Source organism: Aythya ferina, assembly GCF_964211825.1.
Source record: "Aythya ferina genome assembly, chromosome: 25".
Lineage (NCBI taxonomy): Eukaryota > Metazoa > Chordata > Aves > Anseriformes > Anatidae > Aythya > Aythya ferina.
This window is the reverse complement of record NC_140323.1, coordinates 3413386-3433009: the sequence shown is the minus strand read 5'-3', so window position 1 is coordinate 3433009 and position 19624 is coordinate 3413386. Positions and strand designations below refer to the sequence as shown.

At 58.7% G+C, this 19624-nt stretch overlaps 1 protein-coding gene across 9 annotated transcripts in view; it reads right to left on the bottom strand.

Annotated features, from left to right (window-relative positions):
• FOXP4 (forkhead box P4) overlaps window positions 1–10711 on the bottom strand; it is a 61524-nt gene extending 50813 nt beyond the window's left edge. For 4 of the 9 annotated variants that reach the window (XM_084497493.1, XM_084497494.1, XM_084497496.1 and 1 more), the window contains exon 1: window positions 10578–10711. The gene's annotated coding sequence lies outside the window, so the exon portion shown is untranslated. Of the gene's footprint in view, window positions 1–4293; window positions 4316–9221; window positions 9596–10577 lie in introns of those variants that run through there. The other 5 variants (XM_084497489.1, XM_084497492.1, XM_084497495.1 and 2 more) reach the window with 3 other exon arrangements.
• Between the last annotated feature and the right edge of the window lie 8913 nt (window positions 10712–19624).

The following is a 19624-nucleotide window of genomic DNA, read 5'->3' as shown; positions in this document are numbered from 1 at the left end:
GCTTCCAGCATCCCTCTGGCCGGGCAGGCGAGCTGGTCCCGCAGCACCACCCCCGGCATCTCCAGACCACGCTGGGCTCCGGAACCCCGCTGCAAACCCAAGAGCTCAGCTCTTAAAGCACGCAGCGGGACTCAGCACCCTCCCAAATCCCAGCAGCGTGTCCCTGCTGTGCAAACTGGGACAGAGCTATGGAAGGACTGCGGAGACTGACAGAGGCGCAATAAAGCTGTGCCAGAAGGGGTCCGCACCCCCAAATCCCTGATAATCACCGCCAATGGGTGATGCTTCCTCCTGGAAGACCCCAAACTCATCCAGCCGTGGGGTGCACACACACAGCAGCAGCAGGCAGGGCACTGCTGAGGCTCCAGCCAGAAGTGACCGGGGTTTGGTGGCCGAGTGTCACTGGGGGCATCCCCGGTGGCACGGGACGGACGGTGCCGCGCTAGGGAGGTGGTGTGAGATGCAGCCTCATTGCAGAGCACATCTGGAATCCTGTGGGGTTTTCTCCCCTCTGTCCCTCTTTAAAAAAGCAAAAAATCCTCGTTCTTTACGATATTAATTTAGGATTCACTGCCAGGGCAGAGGGGGCACGGTGGGACCGGTGCCCACCCCAAGCTGGGTGCAGGCAAAGCTCCAGCACAGCCCCTGCTGCTGCGGGGTCTGTCACGTCCCCGGTGAAGCAGGCAGCTGGGGCAGCCCCCGCCTGCCCCAAAAATGCATCCCCCAGAGGTGGAGATGGAGCACCTCGCTCTGGGGGCATTGGGCAGGGTGTGTTGGGGACATGGGCCCAGCAGCGCCTTTCCTCGCCATCCCTGGAACTGGCGGGTTTCACCCCAAAGCAGCGTGGCTGTCCCACATCAGGACATTCCTTGTGAGCACACTGCCGTGGGCACGCTGAAGTGCTCCTGAGCAGCACGGGCCTCGTCAGCAGCTGCACCAAGCAGGGCACATCCCTAAAACAACCACGGCAGGACAAGGGACGGCAAAGACACCGGGACGCAGCGCGGTCACCATCCAGGTCACCAAAACTCCACCGGCCACGAGCCCCTGGGTGCCCCACGTGGACCAACGCTCCTAACCCTAGCCGTAATCCTGCAGACAACTTTAAAGATGTCTGTCTGTCTGTCTGTCTGTCCGTGTGTCCCAAACCTGCCCCCGAGCACAGCGATGGAGCTCAGCAGCACCGTGGGCTCCTCGCGCATCACCGCAGATAATCAACCAGCTGGCCCCGACCTTCCCTAAATCCCTCTCCGATCCCCAAACGCTTCCCCTCGGCCCGGCAGCTTTCCCTCATCACATTTCTAAACGGGCTGCCCTTTCCAGCAGAGTTTTCAAAGGCTCTGTAACCCGAGGGGCGTCGGGGGGACCTTTGTGCTACCTGCGAGGAACAATGCGGCGTTTGATCCCGGACGGGGCTGCTCCGACAGCCCCCGAGCTTGACCCAGATTCGGAGCGGCGGCTCCTCTTCCCACAGACAAGGACGTTTGTTCAGGCTACAGCCCGCCAGCATCAAGGGAAAGACTTCAAGGGATTTGGAAGCGGAGCCTAAAAGCGGAATGTGCCACGCTAGGTATAAATAAAAACCTGGGTTAAAAGAGGAAGAGAGAATAACCCGACCGGAGCCGTGCCGAGCAGGGAGCGAGTGACCTTTGGGGACGGATCCGGAGAGCCCCGAGCATCCTCCAGGGAAGGCAGGGATCAGCCCCGGGACCTGTCCCGTTCACACCGGGTCCCTGCCACATCCCCTGGTGATGGGGGAACTCGGACCCGAATTTCGGCAGGGCTGAAGCCAGCACAAACCTTCTGCCTGCAGCTCCAGCAAAAGAGGAACGAAGCAAACCTCGTGCCACGCCGCGAGAGGGAAGCTCGGCCGGCAATCCCTGCTCCGGGACGCTTACACACACCTCGCCCTCGAAGGGATTTTAGGACTTCTTCCCTATTTCTCTTCCCTTCCCCGCAGCAGCAGCTTTGCAGGGTTTCCCCATCGCCCGGCTGCTCCACGGCTTTCATCCCAGCCCTCTGAAACGCTGCAGGAACAGGGGTGGCTCTGCCACCCCCCAAAAAAGCCTTGTCCTGGCGCAGGATGCGGCCTGACACCCAGCCTGCCCGTCTGCTCTCCGTTGCCCATTTCTCTCCTTTTTCCCCCCATTCCCACCTTGCACCTGCCTATAGGAGGGACCCGACTCCACTCCCCCTGCTACAAACCCTAAGCCCAACACTGCCACAACCCCCAGCTCAGGTTTTCCAGCAGGGCAGGAGCCGAGCATCCCTTTTGCTTCCCAGCTGAAAAATCCTGGCCCTTTGGGGGGGTCATTTACACGCAAACAGCCGAGGCTGAGAGCAGGGCACAGCGGCGCAATTCAGGCACAGGAGTGAGCAAAACCCAGCCCGGAGCCCCCGTGCAGAAGAGAAGTGGCACGGCTCCGGTCGGGAAGGGATTTCCCTGCAGGGAAAGCAGCCTGGGGAGCAGAGGATAAGGCGTAAATACTTTGGAGACAATATCAGAGAAGGGCAAAGCTGGAAACATCATTTTATAAAAGCCACTTCACCGGCTTTTTTTTTTTTCCAGCCACACAAATCCGTGGAGGCAAAAGAAGTGGGGTTTGCGGCTGCGCCCGGGACAGCAGATTTTCAAAATCCACATTTCCTGCCGCAGAAGTTACGGGACTTTGTCCCCAGGCACGCTTTTTTATTTTCTCTCCTCCTTCCGTTTCCAATAAGCCGAACGTGGCTGCATTTGGGAATTTCCCTCCCGGCCTCAGGTCTGGCCGCATCCAGGAGGGATCGGCCGCGGACTTTGGACGCCGGGGGCCAGCCGCCCACCGGTGCAGCACCGAGCATCTCACTGCCACCTCTTGCCCCTGCTAGGAGCCCAGAGGTCCCGTCGGAGGGGGAGATGCCCCAGATGGGACACGTGTGGTTAAAGGTTTGGGTTTGGGTCCAGGCATCGCCGTCCCGCTCTGCTTCCACACCTCGGGGTGCAGCCACAACAGTGCCTCTGCAGGGTGGCCACCAGGACAGAGTAGGTGGCACCCGGAGGGGACACGACACTACCTGGGGACCCTCAGGCTTGGCCAGGCCGTGGCAGGGGGTCTTTACCCAAAATCTCTTCCCAAAACCAGGCCCAGGGGAGCCCAAACCTGCCGACGCTCACCACGAAACCGCTCCAGCTGACAATTCTTGCCATACGCCGTCCCCTTGCCCAGAGGCAGGGGCAGCTCCAACACCCTTGGGACCACCCCACGTCCCGGACAGCCCCACAGCTTCTGCCCATGCAGAGGGGGGGCAGCTTCCCCCTCCTGGGGCCTGCTCTGCCAAGCTGGGCTGGGGACAGTCATCCTCATCTTCATCCGCGTGCCACGAGGACCCCCCCAGCGTGGCCAAAGCGGGGTTATCCATCCTGGAAACCCCATCCCACAGCAGCCGACCTCAGCATGTGGTGCCACACATCCAAGCAAGCCACCAGCCCAGCTGCAAGCCACCAGCGAGCCAGCCCCGGGCAAAATATGAGCCACCAAGAGGAGACGTCCCCGGGTGGACGGGACCTGTGCGCATCCCTCGCTCCTGAGCACAAGCCCTGGCTGCAGCACGCTCCTGGGGCTGGAGACAGCATTTATCCAGCCCGTGACAGCTTCTCCGAGGTGGTCCCCATCCCGATCTCACTACACACAGCGCAGTCCCCAGCTTGCACGTTCACATCAGGCAGGCAAAAACAGCTACTCACCACTGATCCCCGGCGCACGGAATAAACTCGGAGGTCTCGAGCGAGCCGCCGAGGCTCACGCAGGGAGGGCAGGACGGAGCCAGGCTCTGACACCGTTTGGCACGATGCTCGGCGAGGCACACGCTGCCCCGGATGGCAGCAGGGAGCACACCCCGCTGCCGTTTTCTCCCTCTGCTCGCCCCAGCCTGGTTAAATCCCACCGGATAAACCCAGTCCTGCAAGCGCCCGGGGAAGGTGTGTTGAAACGAGCCCTTTCGACACCGCCCGCCGCCAGCGGGGCCGCTCATCCCGGCCGATCCCTGCCGCGGCCCCTTTCTCCTCCTGTTTGTTTAACCAGCACCAGCGGTGCCCGAGCAAACGCCCAGCCCCGTGCCGGCGTCACCCCAAATCCCCGAGCCTCTTGGCACCGATCCAGCCCCGGCACACGAAACCCTCGACGGCTCCTCCTCGGTGCCACCACCACTGCCACCACCAGCACGCGGTGAGCGGCTCGAGCTGGCCCCCACCCCTCCAAACCCACCCCCCCTAAACATCCACGGGGGGGGGAATCGGGGGTCCCCAACACGTACCCGAACACCCCTTGGAGCGCGCAGCCCTCGCAGGCGCCCCGCTGGCAGCGTGGAGCCCGCGGCCCAGCCGGGAGCAGCCCCAGGCGCCCGGATCCGGCCGGCAGCTTCCCCATCGGCCCGTGCCAGCTCCCGACCAAACACGGTCACGTGGAAGAGGTTTGCCAATGAGGCAGAATAAACAGCTTTCAAACTGCCTCCGAAGCAGGGCCCCCGACGGGATTTTCTTCCCCCTCTAGTACCTTAAAAAGGATTTTTTTATTTTTTTTTTTTTTGTGTGTGTGTGCGCGCGCGTGTTTTCACAGCTGCCCGCGTTTCGGAGAGCAGAGCAATCCCCCCCCCTCCCCACCCCAATCCAAAAAAAAAAAAAAGAAAAAAGAAAAAAGTTTTGTTAGTGCACCTTTCGCTCCTGATAAAACGCACGCAGGATCCGCTGGGACCGGGAGAAATTTCCTCCCCCTTCGCGGCCACCCTCCTCTCCCTGCTTTGCTTACAGAAAATACAGACGTAGAAAAAAAAATAAAAAACTGAAAGTGCTTTTGCTGCTGATCCGGACCCGACAACCGCGGCACAGGAGAAGGATTTCCGTTTGAGCACGAAGCAAAAAGACTTTTTTTTTTTTTTCTTGCCAACTTGCCAGGGCATGAAAGCCAGGCAGCGAGCGTCGCCTGGGGCCGGCGAGCGCCGACACCGGCTTGCTTCAACCGAGCTAACAACCCAGCTAACAACTCCGAGCACATCTCCAACGCAGGCTTTTATATTTTTTTTCCCCTTTAAAAAAAAAAAAAAAGGGAAAAAAAAAAAAAAAAAAAAGACAAGCGGATGGAGACAGCCCGTGCCAAGTGCTTCGAGCATGCAGGGTTCATTTGTTTCGGTATCCAGGTACCGTTAGGGCCGGCCCCGTACCCACGTCTGCGCTCCCGGCACAAGGCATCGTAATCCCTTAATGACTTCCCTTCAGCTCCGTCCCCAGATCTAATCTCTGCGGGCAGGGAGCGAGATCTTTATGAAATAAAACGCGGACGGACAGGCTCAGCATCTCGCTGCAGACCTCCGAGGGAAGGTGGATTTTTGCCTCCCAATTCTCCCCCCCCTGCCCTGGTGCTGCTGCGTTTTTGTCGCGAGCGTCGCGCTTCAGCGCAGCAACTCGGTCGCCAAAAGGGCTTTAAATCAGAGCAGGAAAAAGTTTTCAAGAAAACCTCCCCGGCGGCGCCTCCGCTGCGCATCACACAACTGTAAAATGCTCTCGGGGTGAGAAGAATTGGGAAGTTTTTCCAGCTCCGACCACCCCTACCCTGAGCCGCAGGTCTTGGTGCCGCACGCGGTGCCCCCCCGAGTGCCGGGAGCCCCTTCCCACTCTGTCCCTGTGCTGCCTGGCAGTGGGGCCGAGCTGCCAGCCAGGAATCCCCAGCGGACAAGGGTATTTTTTTTTTCTGGAAAAATCAAAATACAGCGAGGGGAGGCGACGTCGAAGGGCAGAGGCAGGCAGCACTTCTCTCAGGTGCGCCAGGGTGCCCAGAAGCCGCACGTTGTCGTGTTTTTACATCTCCTGAGACGCAAGGGTGGCTTTCCGAGTGCTTTTAGGGCTTTATTCCCCCCGTTTTTCCTCTCCCTCTCTGGGTATCACCACGCTCGCCCCTCCAAGGGGCAGATGCCAGCTGTGCCCCCGGCTTCAAGGTGCCCTCCTGCGAGCGGCTGCGCCGGAGGAGATGGAAATGAAAGCGGACAGGGCAGGAAATTTCACGTTTCCACTTCCAGAAACGGCAGGTGACAGCGGCGCAGCGGCAAGCAGAAGGAAGAGGGGGGGGGGAAAGGGGAAATCACCCCCAGCCCCCAGGGCTGGGAGCTGTAGGGAGGCAGCGGGGAGCATCCCCCGGAGCCCCCGCACCACCCGCGGCCGGGGCTCAGCGCTTCGGAAACACCACGGCCAAGGGGGGCAAACGGCCCCTGCCACGAATAAAAAGGATTTCCCGAACCCTTCCAGCCACCAAAGCCCGCTCTGCGGTGGGAAACGAGGTGCCAAAAAGATAGAGCCGTGCCTTCCTTTTAAATGAACCGTGGGGGGGGTGAAAGAAAGGAGGGGGGCTCGGCGCTGTCCTGCCTTTCTTGGGGAAGAAGAATGGGACGCGTCCCCGCGTGGGGCTCGCCCCCCACATTGCCACCACAAAAGCGAAGCCGGCCCCGCACCTCCAGCCCCTCTGCCCCCCGCGGGACAGCCGAGAAGGAGCCGAGGAGGAAGGAGGGGGGGGGGGGGAGAGGAATAAAATAATGAAAAAAAAAAAAAAAGCAGAGAAAAAAAAAAAACACAACTCAAAGCCGGAGCCTCGCCGCCCCCCTCCCCAGCCCCACTGCGCGACACAAACAGCCTCAAAGCGTCCCCCTCTCCGGCGGCAGAAAAGAAAAGCTGCCGGGCTCTCCGGGCAGCAACTTCACAAGTGAGTGCACTCGCATTCCTGCCGGGTTATGAGGAGGGAGAAGAAGGGGCACGGGCCCGCAGCGGGGATTTCGGCGGCGCTGGGTTTTACGGGGTGCGCTCCTTGCCCAAACCCTCTCCGGCCGTGGCACCAGGACGTGTCCTCGGAGGGCAGGGAGGGGAGCGGGGCTGCTGGTGTTCCCCCCCTCTGCACGCTCTCAGCCCCCCTCCTCGCCTCCCCCCGCCCCCAAACCACAACTTTTCAGCCCTTTTCATCCCATTTCTCCACCGGTTTTCTCAGCTTTCTGCCCCCCTCCCCAAAGCAAACCTGCCCCAAAAGGCGCCCGGGTGCTTCCCAGTGCATCCTCCTCACCCGGCCCCTTCCCCACGGGGGGCAACCAAGACTCCCCCCCCCGGGGCCCAGGACCCTGCAGCACCTTCCTGGGGCCGAGGGGGAGAATTTCCCACTTTTTCCCCAAAAACCAAGCCCGAGTTTGGGCTCTGCACCAGGTCACAGCAGCGTTTGCTTCTCCCAGCGATGCTCAGCCCCCTGCTTCGGGCTCAAATGGACTTGGAGGGGGGGGACCCCAACAACAACAACAACAAAAAAACCCAACAACTAATAAATTCTAATAATTTTTTTTAAAAAAGCAGCATCTCCGAGCCGGGATGATCCCCAGCACTACTCCAAGTCCCGTCCCCCCCTGGCCCCCAGCCCCGCACCACAAAGGGCCAGGCAGGAGCCGGAGCCACCCCAGGGCTCCGCAGCCCTGACAAAAGCCTCGGCACACGAAATTTCCTCCCTGCTTTTCGTCACATTTCTCCCCCCAACGCATCCCCACCCCCCCCGCCTTTTGCAGTTCGATTTGAGCAACCTGAAGGGGGAAAAAATAATAATAATTTTTAAAAAAGCAAAGAAAAAAAGGGGGGTAGATTTTACGAACCCGGTGATTTCTCCGTCCACCCACCCCCGGGGGCTCGCCGGGTTTTAAAAAGACCCGAAGAGGGGGTGGGAATTAAAAAAATAAATTCAGAGCTGGGTTTCGCAGCAGCCTGAGACTTTCACCGTGTTTAATTGACAAGCTGGGGAGGACGAAGGGGGACGAGGTCCCCAGGAACCCACAGCGACCAGGGGCGCGAGCCCCACGTTGTGATTTCCCCACCGAACGCCTGCTCCCAGCCCAACGCGGTGCTCGCGTAAAATTGCTTCGCACACAAGCAGAAATTTGTAAAAAGCAAATCCTCCTTCTGGTTCGGGTTAAGGAACAACCCGGGCTTTTTAATACAGAAACTAATAACGTTTTTATGGTGTGCCCCACAGCTTTATGACGCTCGCGGAAAAGCCAGGGCTTAACCCGGTGCTAAGTTGGGTCCGACCGTGGCAAGAGGCAACCTCGGGAGCCCGCGGCCGCCGAGCGGAGCCGGTGGAGCTGCCTAAATCCAAAAAGGGGTCCAGGGGAGGAATCCGGACCCAAATCCCTTTAGGACTACATTAAGAGGAGGAAAAACCCAGGGCAAGTTTTTCACAGGGTGCGCTTCGCCCGCTCCGAGCGAAGTTGAGCTTGCAGGCGGCCGCGATTTATTCCTGCTCTCCCCCACGCGGGTTTTCATTCGATTTAGAAAGCACACGGGGGGAGAAGACAAGGCGACAGCCCTTCACTTTGCTTTTTTTTTTTTAAAAAAAAAAAAAATAAAAAGGGGGGGGGGGGAAGAACAAAAAAAGAATCAATCCCAAATGGCCAAAGCAAACCCAATTACGCTCCACTTGTTCTCCCCTACACACACCTTCGGACCGCGCCTGCCAACTCGAACCAGATTTCCAACCACCGACAGAAATTATTCGGAGCGATCTGCTGCTAGCACGGCACTTTGTGGAGAGCCTTTCTTTTTTTTTTTTTTTTTTTCCGGGGGGGAGCGGGAGAGAAGAGACAGAGCCGCGTTTGTTTCGGACACGGACGAGGGAGAGGGCTCGGGGAAGAATAGGAGCGAGCGAACTTTGCCGGGGCAGCATCGCGCCACCGAGCCGGGACCGCGCCGAGCCAGGCTGAGCCGAAACAGCCCCGGGGGAGGGGGGCTCTCAGTGGGCTCTGAGGCTTCGCCACCCCCATTTTAATTTTTTAGGTTGTTCCCCAGCAATTTCTGACCCCCCAGAAGGCGACGGCTCCGTCCGCAACAACTCTTCGCCAAGGCGCCCCCGATCGCCGCCGTCACCACCCGCGGCAGGCACCCCCCCGAGCCCTCCCGCGGGCTGTGGGCATCACACCGCAGCCCCCAACCCCCCCCAAAACCTCACAGGACCCCCCCCTAGGCCAAACCACCCCATCTCCCACCCCAAACAAAGGCGCACCGAAGACTCCCAAACTTCTCAGCCGGGCGCACGGCGGGCACGGATTCGGGTCGGGGCGCGCGGCGGTGGCCCCCACCCCGGTGCCAAACCCGCGGCCGGTTCCTCCGGCTCCCTGCAACGGGGTTTGAGTTTTTTGGCGGTGCCGGTGGGTTTTCTCCTCCTCTCCCTCACCTTGTGGGTTTTCTAGAGGGTTTCCCAGGGCGCCGGGCGATCTCGCTGCAGGTTGACGGCGGCGGCGGCTGCTGCTTTCCTCCCAGCAATTGGAAAAACTTGGGGCCGCTCGGCCGCCCGACTTAATTTATCTCGAGCGAGGAGCGGCGGGGCTGGGGGGGGGCGAGTTGGAAAAGTGGGGTTGGGTGGGAGGAAGGGGGGGAAAAATAATAATAAAAAAAAAAAATTAAAAAAAAAATAAAATAAAATACAAAAGAGCCCACCCCGAGCCCCCCGGCGAGCAGCTGGTGTTAAAGCAAAACTGCCAGCGGGGGAAGAAAGAAGGGGGAAAAAGGCGAAGCCCCAACAAAGGGAGCGCGGCGGAGGCTCGGCATGGCGGGGGCCGTGTGTCTGGGTGTCTGTCTGTGTCTGTCTGTCCCCCCCCCACCTCGGTGCTGGGACCCCCGGCCCGCCGGGGAGCGGCACCTCCGGAGCCCGGCTCGGCTCAGCCCAGCTCGCCCCGTGTGTGTGTGTCCCCCCCCCCCCAACCCACCCCCCCCAAGCCCCAACCCGCCCCGAGGGGGCTGCCGGGGGCCGCCTTCCTCCTCCTCCTCCTCCTCCTCCTCCTCCTCTTCTTCCTCCTCCGCTGCCGGCCGGGGAACGCCTCGAGGGGGGGGGGGGCGGCGGAGACCCTCGAGCCCCCCCCCCCCCCATCACCACTACCAAGAGAGGGGCGCAATGGGGACCCCCCCACCCCACCGGGATCCCCCCCACCCCCTTCGGGACCCCCCCCTCCTCATTAAGCTCCCTTCCTAATTAATGTCGTCCCCCCCCCCACCCCCAATTCAGCCCCCCCCCCCCCGCTGCCTTTGTCCCGGCTCCGCAGCAAACTTCCGAGGAGGGGGGGGAATAAGGGGAAAAAAAAGGGGAAAGGGGGGAAAAATGGGGAGAAAAGGGGGTAAAGGGGGGGTGAAGGGGGAAAAGAGGGGGTAAAAGGGGGGAGAAGAGGGGAAAAAGGGGGGAGAAGGGGGGGGAAGAGGGGAAAAATGGGGGGAAAGAGGGGAAAAGAGGGAGGGAGAATGGGGGGAGAAGGGGAAAAAGAGGGAAAAGTGGGGGGAAATGGGAGGAAAGGGGGGGGATAAGGGGGAAAAAAAAGGGGGAAATTGGGGAAAAAAGAGGGAAAAGGGGGAAAAAAAAGGAAAAGGGGGGAAAAAAGGGGAAAGGGGAAAAAGGGGGGGAAAAGGGGGAAAAGGGGAAAAAAAGGGGAAAAGGGGAAAAAAAGGGGGAAAGGGGGGGTCCTGTCGAAGCTCCCCGATGGGGGGGGGCGGCACCGGGACCCCCCCCCCCCCCCTAAAGCCCCGCTCCGCTCTCACCCACCTGGTAGCGCGGGGGCCGCGGCGGGCATGCGGCCGCCTCCTCTTCCTCCCCTTCCTCCCCTTCCTCCTCCTCCTCCTCCTCCTCCTCCTCCTTCCTCCCCCCCAAAGTTGGACGGGGCGCGCCTCTAGGACGGCCGCTGCATGGCACGAGGAGGCGGCTGCTGCTGTTAAACGAGTCGCGGGAGGGGGGGGGGGGAACCGGCACCGGCGCCCTCTTGGCGCTTCCCCCCCCCCTTGTAATTTTTTTGGGACCCCCCCCCTCCTCCGGGACCCCCGAAGGCTGTGGGGAGGCTGCGGGGCCGGGCAGGGCTCCGGGGGCCGCCCCTGTCCCGGTTGGGCTCGGCTCGGCGCGGGCGCGGTGGAGCGGGGCGGGAGGCGGCCGCCCTACCATAGTTCCTCTAAAGCAGGTGCAGACGCTTTCCTTGCCCCCCCCCCGCCTCCTCTTGGGCCCGAGGAAGAGGAGGAGGAAGGCTACGGAGAGAGGGGGGGGTGCCCCGTGCTGTCCCCGTGGCCCCACACCCGCCCGCTTGGTCGGTGGTGTGAGGGGTGCGGTGGGTTCACCGCCACCGTCACCCCCCAAGCGGGGCTTGCTGCCCCCCCTCTGTGTGTTCCCCGTGGTCCTAATTAGCGCCAGCGCTAATTGTGGGATTCCCCAAGCCCATGAGGAACGTATGGGCTGGGGGGTGCACGGGGAAACTGAGGCACGGGGGATGGGGTGGTTGTGGGGTGAAGCGCTGCCGGGGGGAGCGGAGGTGGTGTGGGGTCGCTGAGCCCATTTTACAGATGGGAAAGGTGAGGCCCTGAGCCAGCAGCCCCCCAAACCCTGCTCCATAACACCCCACAGCCACATCCAGCCAGGCAATGAGGGTCCCCAGGGCCTGAACCGGGGCGCTGAACCCAAACTGGCACCCAGCTGCTGACCCCACACGTCTGGATTTGGCCCCCAACCTCCATACAGCTGCTGGACCCCAAACACTGCCCGGCCGCAAGACCCCAAATCCTTCCCCACACCCCAAAAACACCCTCCCTTGGGTGTCAGGGCTGACCCCGAGCAGGGCAGGGGGACGCGGTGATGTGCCCGGCTGGGTGCTGTCCCCACCAGGCCCATGGGGTGGGCACAACCTCGCATGGAAGCAGCAAAAGGAAGATTTTTGGGAAGTCCCATGGGCACTTTGTTTCACTAGCACCAATTCCATGTTCTTTTTTTCACTTCTAAAGCAGCTTTTTAGACATTTCTGGGGTTTGGGCAGATGAAATAGCTTTAAAAAGTGAAATTGGGATGAAAAGTGGTTTAATACACCCAGATTATTTTATTCTTTACCATTTCATTTTAATTTATTTATTTATTTATTTAGTTAGTTAGTTATTCTTGAATGAAAATTCCCCTACACCTGGAATTTCCACGTGGCAGAAAAGCCCCCTCCCGCCAGCCTCAAGCTCTGGTGCCCCCAGCAAACATCCCGGTGACCCCATTAGTGGCATCTCCCCAAAAATCTTTCCAGGGGGGGCAAAGAGATCGTGGTGAGGGCAGGGTGGTGCTGAGCCTCCAGCCCTTCTCCCACCTCCTCTGGAGGCCTGGGATTTCCCGGAGGGCTCCCCTCGGCCGTGTGTTTGCTGCGCACCCGCTTCTGCACAGCCTTCTCCTCCAAGGGGCTGGCTTTCTTGGAAGGGGCCCCCCGGGACAGGGTTCTCTGAAATGCCATGCCCCGACCCCGCTGTGGTGAGGGGAGGGCTTCGTTTCCTGCTGGCAAACTTTTCTTTGGTGCAGGACGGCCTCCCCCATTCCCTCACAGTGAAAAACCCCAAGCAGCCTTCTCCCTGCTCCCAGGTTTCGGCACCGTGTGCCCCCTCATGGGGTTTCCTGTGAGGCTCAGTCCCCTGTGCTGTGTCCCCGCAGCTCCGCACCCCAAAAACACCCCCAGGCCACCCACAGCCACGCAGCCTCTCTTTAGCTCTTTGCTCCAAAGGGCAATTTTCCCAAAAGTGGTGGAAAAGGGCAGTTCTGTGCTCATCACAGCAAGCGATTCCCATGCACGGTGCGCTTGGAAGGATGCTGGAGCCCCCCCCTTGATTTGGGGTGCAGGGGATGAGCACAGCCTGGCGCACGGTGCTCGGGCAGAGGGTTTGCTCCGGGGGTGGCCGTGACCCACAGAGGCACCACAAGTCGTTGCCTGCCCCTGGCTTCACGAAGAGCCAATTTTCCCAAGGTGTTTTTGTGGGTTCACGGAGCTTTGTTTCCCCCTCCCCGGGTACGTGAAGGCTGTTTTCCTGCTCGCCTTCCTCCCCAGGTTTGTAGCCTACGAGAGCCCCAGCGTTCTGACTTTTCAAGCTTTTCACCCCAATATCAGGCTGCGAGCACCAGGCTGTTTTTTTTCAATCCCGAACTGGCACTCTTCGGAGTGAAAAATAGCTTTGCTTTGAGTGAAGAGCCTCGTCAAACCCGCGCCTGCCCTCTTTTCTCAACATAAGAATAGCCCCTTTGAAGACATCAAATAGCATCCGAGTGGGAAGGATTTGCACAAAAAGACATGGGCAGACTTCCACCGAGGGGAGTTTGTGAATTGAGCGTGGCCCAAAGATCCCTCTTTGTTCGTCTGTGTCAGCCAGGAAGAAAATATTAGGAACGGGACCTGGGTGAGGTCCCAAAGCGGCGCTCGCCACGGCACCTTGCGGGCTCCGATCCTGCTCCCAGGGGCTGCCTCGCTCCTGCCCCAGCTGGAAACCTCATTTTTGGGGGGACTTTGGGGCTGCTGCAGGCAAGGGATGTTCCTGGGATGGCAGGAGAGACCGTAGATGCTCGTGCTACAGTGCTGAAGTCCCAAGAGAGGGGAAAAATAAAAGGAAGGGAAAAAAGTTCCTTTATTCTGCAGCAGGAGAAGCTTTCGGCGTGCATCGTCTCCAAAAAGATGTGACGGAGGCAGCAGGATTTATCGCCCTGGGATCAGACGTTGTGCTTAGTGCCTGGTTATAAAGCACGGAGACACGCGACGGGAGGACAGTTTGTGTCGCTCAAGTGGGGGGGGTCCCACATGGCGGGGGGCTTCCCCTCCAGATTTGTACATCCCAGCTCCCCCCAGCAGGACACATCTCACTCTCTTACACCTCCACCGTTATTCCCCAAGTCCTTGGGATTCCCATATCTCTAGGATTTTTTTTTTTCTTTCTATTTATTTTTTTCTCCTCCGCAAAGTGCCTGCTTCTCCACCCGGAACATTGGAAATCTTTAAAAAGTGAAAATCCTCACTCGGAGGTGTTTACCCGGAATGGAGGAATTCCCAGGTTGCCGTAAGCTTGGCAGAAAGCTGCAAACTTCCATGGAAAAGGTCGCTTCGGGTCTGCTCTAATCCCACTGAAGGCTCCGACCCGGGCAGCAGCCTCATCCTGCCAGGAAAGTCCGAGCTGGCCCCAAAACCTTTTTGCCACAGGTTACGGGTTCACCATTGCTGGCAAATCGATGGAGGAGAGCACGAGAGCTAAAGCTCGTTTGTCTTCTGTCTCTTCTTACATCGTGAGAGTGACTTAAAAAAGAAAACCTGAGTTTTCCAAAGATGCTCGTTTGAAAATCAATGAGTGGCCAAAAATGTGAACGCCACCCCTGAACCTTCCGCTTCCTACCTCTCTCCCTCCTTCGGTCAAGGCAAAATAAAGAAAAATAGGACGGAAAGAAGGGAAAGGAAAATCGGGAATGGGAAAACAGGGAGAACAAGGGAAAAGTGTTCATGTTTTGGGGAGGGAGCTGTGCATTCACACAGCTTAGCCCCAAATTCCCATCCCTTCCAAGGCGGAAAGCTCGAGAGCAGAAAAGCTGTTTTTCCACCCAAAATGTGCCAGCCATTTCCATGCCCATCGCTTCCCCTTGGGGACCGGGGCTGGATCTGAGCCACGCTCCCTGCCCTGTACGGGGCTCACCTGGGCAGCTCCCGCACCCCTCTGCCAGCACCGAGGGATGCTCAGCACGGGGAGCAGGGGCAGGATCCGTGCCGGGGGGCAAGCGGGGAGCCCCGGGTGCTGCTGGGGGGGGCCGGGGGAAGCCGGCTTCGCCTGGACGTGCTGGCGGGCCCGTGGCCGCCGCCGCTCTTGGACCCTGCGCACATGTTGCGTAAGGCAAAGAAATGATGCACCGAGTTACTGTAAGTGATGAGAGGCTCCTGGCTGCCTTTTAAAGCGACAGGCTGCCGGGTGCACCGCAGGCAGCACAGCTCTCTCTGCCCCCTCCGGTGTCCCCCCCCCCCTCCCCGGCAGCCCCGATGCCAAAAAGCCCCTCGGTATTCCCCGAGCGAGCAGCACCTGGGGATGGGATGGGGACGGCACGAAACTCGTGGCCCTGCTCTGAACTGCAAGGAAACAGGGGAATATTGCAGGGGGTGCAGTGTCCTTAGCTTTGGAGCTTGGCTGGGGGTTGCAGCCCCTCTGGCTTGCAGCCGTGCCGTGCCTCAGTTTCCCCTTCTTGCACAGAAGGAGGAGGTCGGGCAGCTGGGCTCGGCTGGGGTTCGCTGAGCTGAAGCTTCTGGTTAAAGGAGAGAGCACAGAGGTGAAAACGCCAGCGCCTGGCTGTGCTGCTCCCACACATGGAGCAAAGGATGTGGCGTGGGGGGTCTCCACACTGGGACCAATTTTCCTCCGTGCCTGCAAAGCCTCAGCACAGGAGAGGGAGGAGGCTGCGAGGCGAGGGGATGGATGTTGTACAGCGTGCCAGCGGCGATGTGGGCACCACGGCACCCCAAAAGGGCCAGACCCCATGTGCCATGCTGTGCTTCTGGCACCCAGACACACAGGACGCCTGGCTTCTCTCTCCCCACCAGCACGCGCGCTGCTTTTATTTTTTTTTTGTTTCCCTTTCCCCTCTTCCTTTTTTTTTTTTTTTTTCTTTTTTTTTTTTTTCTTCTTTTTTTTTTTTTTCATTTATCTGCTTTTCAAATAACGTTACTCATCCAGAGCGGGACGTCTGCGCTCACCACTCCCGGTGTTTGTCTGCATTGTTTCCTTAGGGGAGATGCTCACCCGCACGCGGTGACTACTTGTCTGAGCCGTCACGGTGCCGAGCGGCGGGGATTACTCATGGTGTAAGGTTTAAGAAAGGGGGGGGGTGGGGGGAGAGAGAGAGAGGCCAGACTTGGCCCTTTGTCTGCAGTTGTTCATTTCTCGCTCTTTGATATATTTTTCCCCTCCTCTCTTTCTTCCTCTGCCAATGCTCTCCGTCCCGGCTCCCCGAGCTCCCTCCTCCTCCTCGTGCTCACACCGGAGCTCCGGGCCAAATCCCCGCAGGGTGCCCGCCAGCCTCCGCTGCGCCGCCGCACCGGCACGGGGGGGTCCCCGTCCCCTTGTGCTCCCCCCGGCAGAGCCAAGCCCTCCCCATGGGCCTCCCTCTGCAGCCACCTCTGCAAGTTGCCCATTTCCACAAGTTCTTGGCCCAACTTTCCCGATGGCCCCGCGTGGCACCTGCCCACCGCGGTGCTGCCAGAGCCGGTGCGCCAAACCTCAGCCAACGGTGGGTGCAGCAGCAAGGAAACTGGGGGAAAACAGGGGGAAAGAGGGGAAAAAAAAAGATCTTGGCATCACTTCGGGCTCCAGCAGGACTCCCTGTGCTCTGCTGAGGGCAATATACCCGTTCCCACCTCTGCAGTGCCAGGGCACAATCCTCAGATTTCGGCACGTGCTTGGGAAGGCGCAGCAGGAAAGCATTGGGGACGCGCTCCTTCCCTTTCTCCACGCGAACCCGCGGCAGATCGATGAATATTTTAACAAAGAAATATTTCATTAAAAGAGTTGATTGCTTAATGAACTGTCCCTGTGAGCCATCAAAATGCAATGTTGCTTTTTTTTTTTTTTTTTTTCCTCCCCTTAACGAAGGCGAAGATTCATATCACGAAGAACTGGCTTATCGCATTACCGTAATAGCCTGAGTAGACCAAGCCCACGGAGCGGCGTGGGGTGGCCGGGGGCTGCCTCGAGTGGGTGCCAGGCACGTGGCAGGACCAGGCTGGGGGAATAACAGCAGTGGGGACAGGGCTGTGTGCCTTGGGGCTGCCAATACTGGAAGGGAAAGAAAATTATGTGATTTTTTTTTTTTTCCTGCTCAAGAACTTTGTTATAAGGGGATGGTGTCTGGTTAAAAAAAGACATTAAAAACTGGTTCTGATGTATTTCCCGGATTTGCACCGGTGCCCAAGCCTCATTTACCTGGTTAAAATAGAATTATTAAGTGATTAAAGCAGAAAGGAACCCCAAAATTGAATCAGCTCTCTCCTGGCGATGTTGCTCATTTGCTTTTGTGCCATGAGGTGTCCGCTCCTCCGGCCCTGGAGCGGAGGGCATCATCCTCCTTCTTCACTCCTTGGGGAAGTTTCCTTTTTGTCACTTTTTGAAAGTTTGTTAGTGGCAATATTCCTGTTCGGCTCAGGTTTTGTGGCAGCTCCGCTGAGGACAAGAGGTGCCAGGGCTGCACAGGGAGAGGGGTGCTCAGTCCTTCAGGAGGGAAATGAACAATTACCTGCCAAGAAACAAACGATTTTCCATCAGTTGGAGCGAGGCCTCTTCTTGTCTTCTTGCAAAATTAAGTTTTGCTGATTGGGGATGACTTTAGTACCTGGGGAGGATGTTAGCGGTGCGGCTGGGGAAGGAGAGGCGGGGTGGTACAGCAGCTGGTGCTGCATGGAAAAGTGGCTTTGGAGGCTCGGGAGGTCAGGATCTGACCCATGCAATGCTCCAAGCCGAGGAGGAGGGCTTGGAATTTGTGGGACCAGGGCTGGGCAGAGCTGGTCCTGCAGGAGCAGCTGGGGAGGTCACTGGCAGCACCTCGAGCAACTGCACAAACCCGATGTGAAGGAGACCGAACTTAGAGAGCGAGGGGAAAACACACATCACGTCCTGCAAGGAGCCCCTCCTAACTACTGTCTGCCCTTTGGAAAACTTCCCTGGCAAAGCTGCCTTTCAGCGAGCCTAACCCCAAGCTTTCGCATTTATTTACTTATTTGTAAATGTTTCTCGATGCTTCCGAGTCTGGCACGCATCTGCGCTGATTTTTCTGCGGAAAGGAGCTGCCGAGCGCGTTGCCTGTGCAATCCCTTCCCAGGGAAACGGGCAGGGATTAGATCATCAGATGGCGATTGTGAAAGCTAAGTGAGTATTTACTGTAAGAGGGCTTTGATTCAGCAAGGCGGGTGTTTGAGTGCTAAGTCAATGGGACGGGAGCATGTGCTCCTGTGCTGGGCTGAATCAGAGCCGCGCCGGACACCTCGCTTTTCCCACAGCCTTTGGCTCCCTGCTCTCTCGAGACGTACGCTGACATCCCTGTCCTGCAGCAACGGGTCTGGAGGAGGCAAAGATTGAGCAGGAAAACATCAGGTTCGCACTGGGTTCTTTTCTTTTTCTTCCAAAAACCCACGGCAAGCCTGCAGGAAGTGCAGAAGTGGTGAAATCTGGATTTTTAGCAGCGCACAGCTGGGCGTACCGCGTAAACACACAGATGTTTTGCTCCGTGCACTTTTTGGCCACTCTGTTTACAACTTTACTTGGGACCACAGAAACTGGGGTTTCCTACTGAAAAGCCTTTTCCTGTTCTTTCATGACCTTTGCTCAGCAATGACCCAATTTCACTCCAAATGTGGCATATACGATTCCTTAGGTGAGAGGAGAACCGGCATGCAAAATTGGGCCGCTTTTCTTTAAAAATGCTGCCAATTGCTCACAGCTTTTTGTTTGTTGGGAAGACCGGGTTCTGCTCCGAATGCCACTCATGGCGGAGGGGGTGGCTGACTTGAGCAATGAGTTAATCTTCCCAGGAAACCACCCACAACCGCTTCTTGTGCTCAAGGACTCGCTGCCTTTTGGCCAGGACCTTTCTCCCCCAAAGGGCTTGAGTGGATGCAATGCCCGGGGATGGCACAGTGGCCTTGATGGCTGCACAGTCCCAAGGGCTCAAGACTGAGTGCAAGGACCACGCAGGGACAGAGGAGCTCGAAGCCAGGCTGCAGCGTTGTGCCCATGCCATACGTTGTGCGTAATGCCCACTGGTCCACCTGCACAGGCTGTGGTTTGGCCAGGAAGGCTCCGGTTTGCCCCAAGGAAGATACAGGGGGGAAACAAGAAAGCACCGTGGAGGATGAAAGACCCGATACCCTGACCTAATTCAGAGCCTAATCCACAGCCTGCCCTAATAGGGAGGATCTGAATCTTAAAGTCTGATCCCCCCCAAGCGAGGCAAATGGTAAAAAGCAGCGGGACTTGGGCGATGCGAGCCAGCTGCTGCATGTCCACTGAGGATCCCAGAGGACTCCCAGGGACAGATCCCAATAAAAGGGGAGCGATGACCAGTGGGGGACATCACCACAACCACGGCCTCTCCTGGTCCCGTGGCTTGGGAAGGGAACTTGGCCTTGGTGCCCCGGCACGGCGAGAGGCATGGAACTGCACTTTTGGAGCCTCTTGGGATGGGACAGGAGGGAAGATGCTACGAAAGAGCAGCAGAGCCACGGACCCCGTGATAAAACCCTGCGGGAGCTGCGGGGTGGGCAAAGCCGGCGATCAACCGGCTAAAAACCAAGCGAGAAGCAGAGCCAGCTCCCGCCTGCACCGCGGTCGCGCCGCCGCGTCGCAAATGCGCAAATTATGCAGCCATTTCACGGGACACTTAGGAGTCAATTTGCAACGCGGCTCAGGGGGGAAATTGGGCACATAATTCCCCCGCGCCATAACCGGGAGCAGCCCGCTTCGTTTAACTCCGAGCCTGCCCCTTGTTAGCGCTTGCCGAGGGGAGGACGCTGCGGGCACCATGGGGCCGCGTGTCCCCGTCCCGGGGGGGCTCCGCTCGCGGGGCCGGGGGCGCAGCGCTCGCACCCCCCGTGCACACGCGCCGCCGGATCCGGCAGCCCGGAGCACAGTGGCAGCAGGCTGTTCTCATTACAGCCCAATGAGGCTGTTTACTCACCCAGCTGGAGACAGTTAGAGAGTGATAAATAATGAAAGAGAAAACATGATTTTCCCCTCTGTGGTTTCTATTTGTGTAACCATATGTCACAGCTCAATACGGCAGCATTTTTTTCTGCTTTA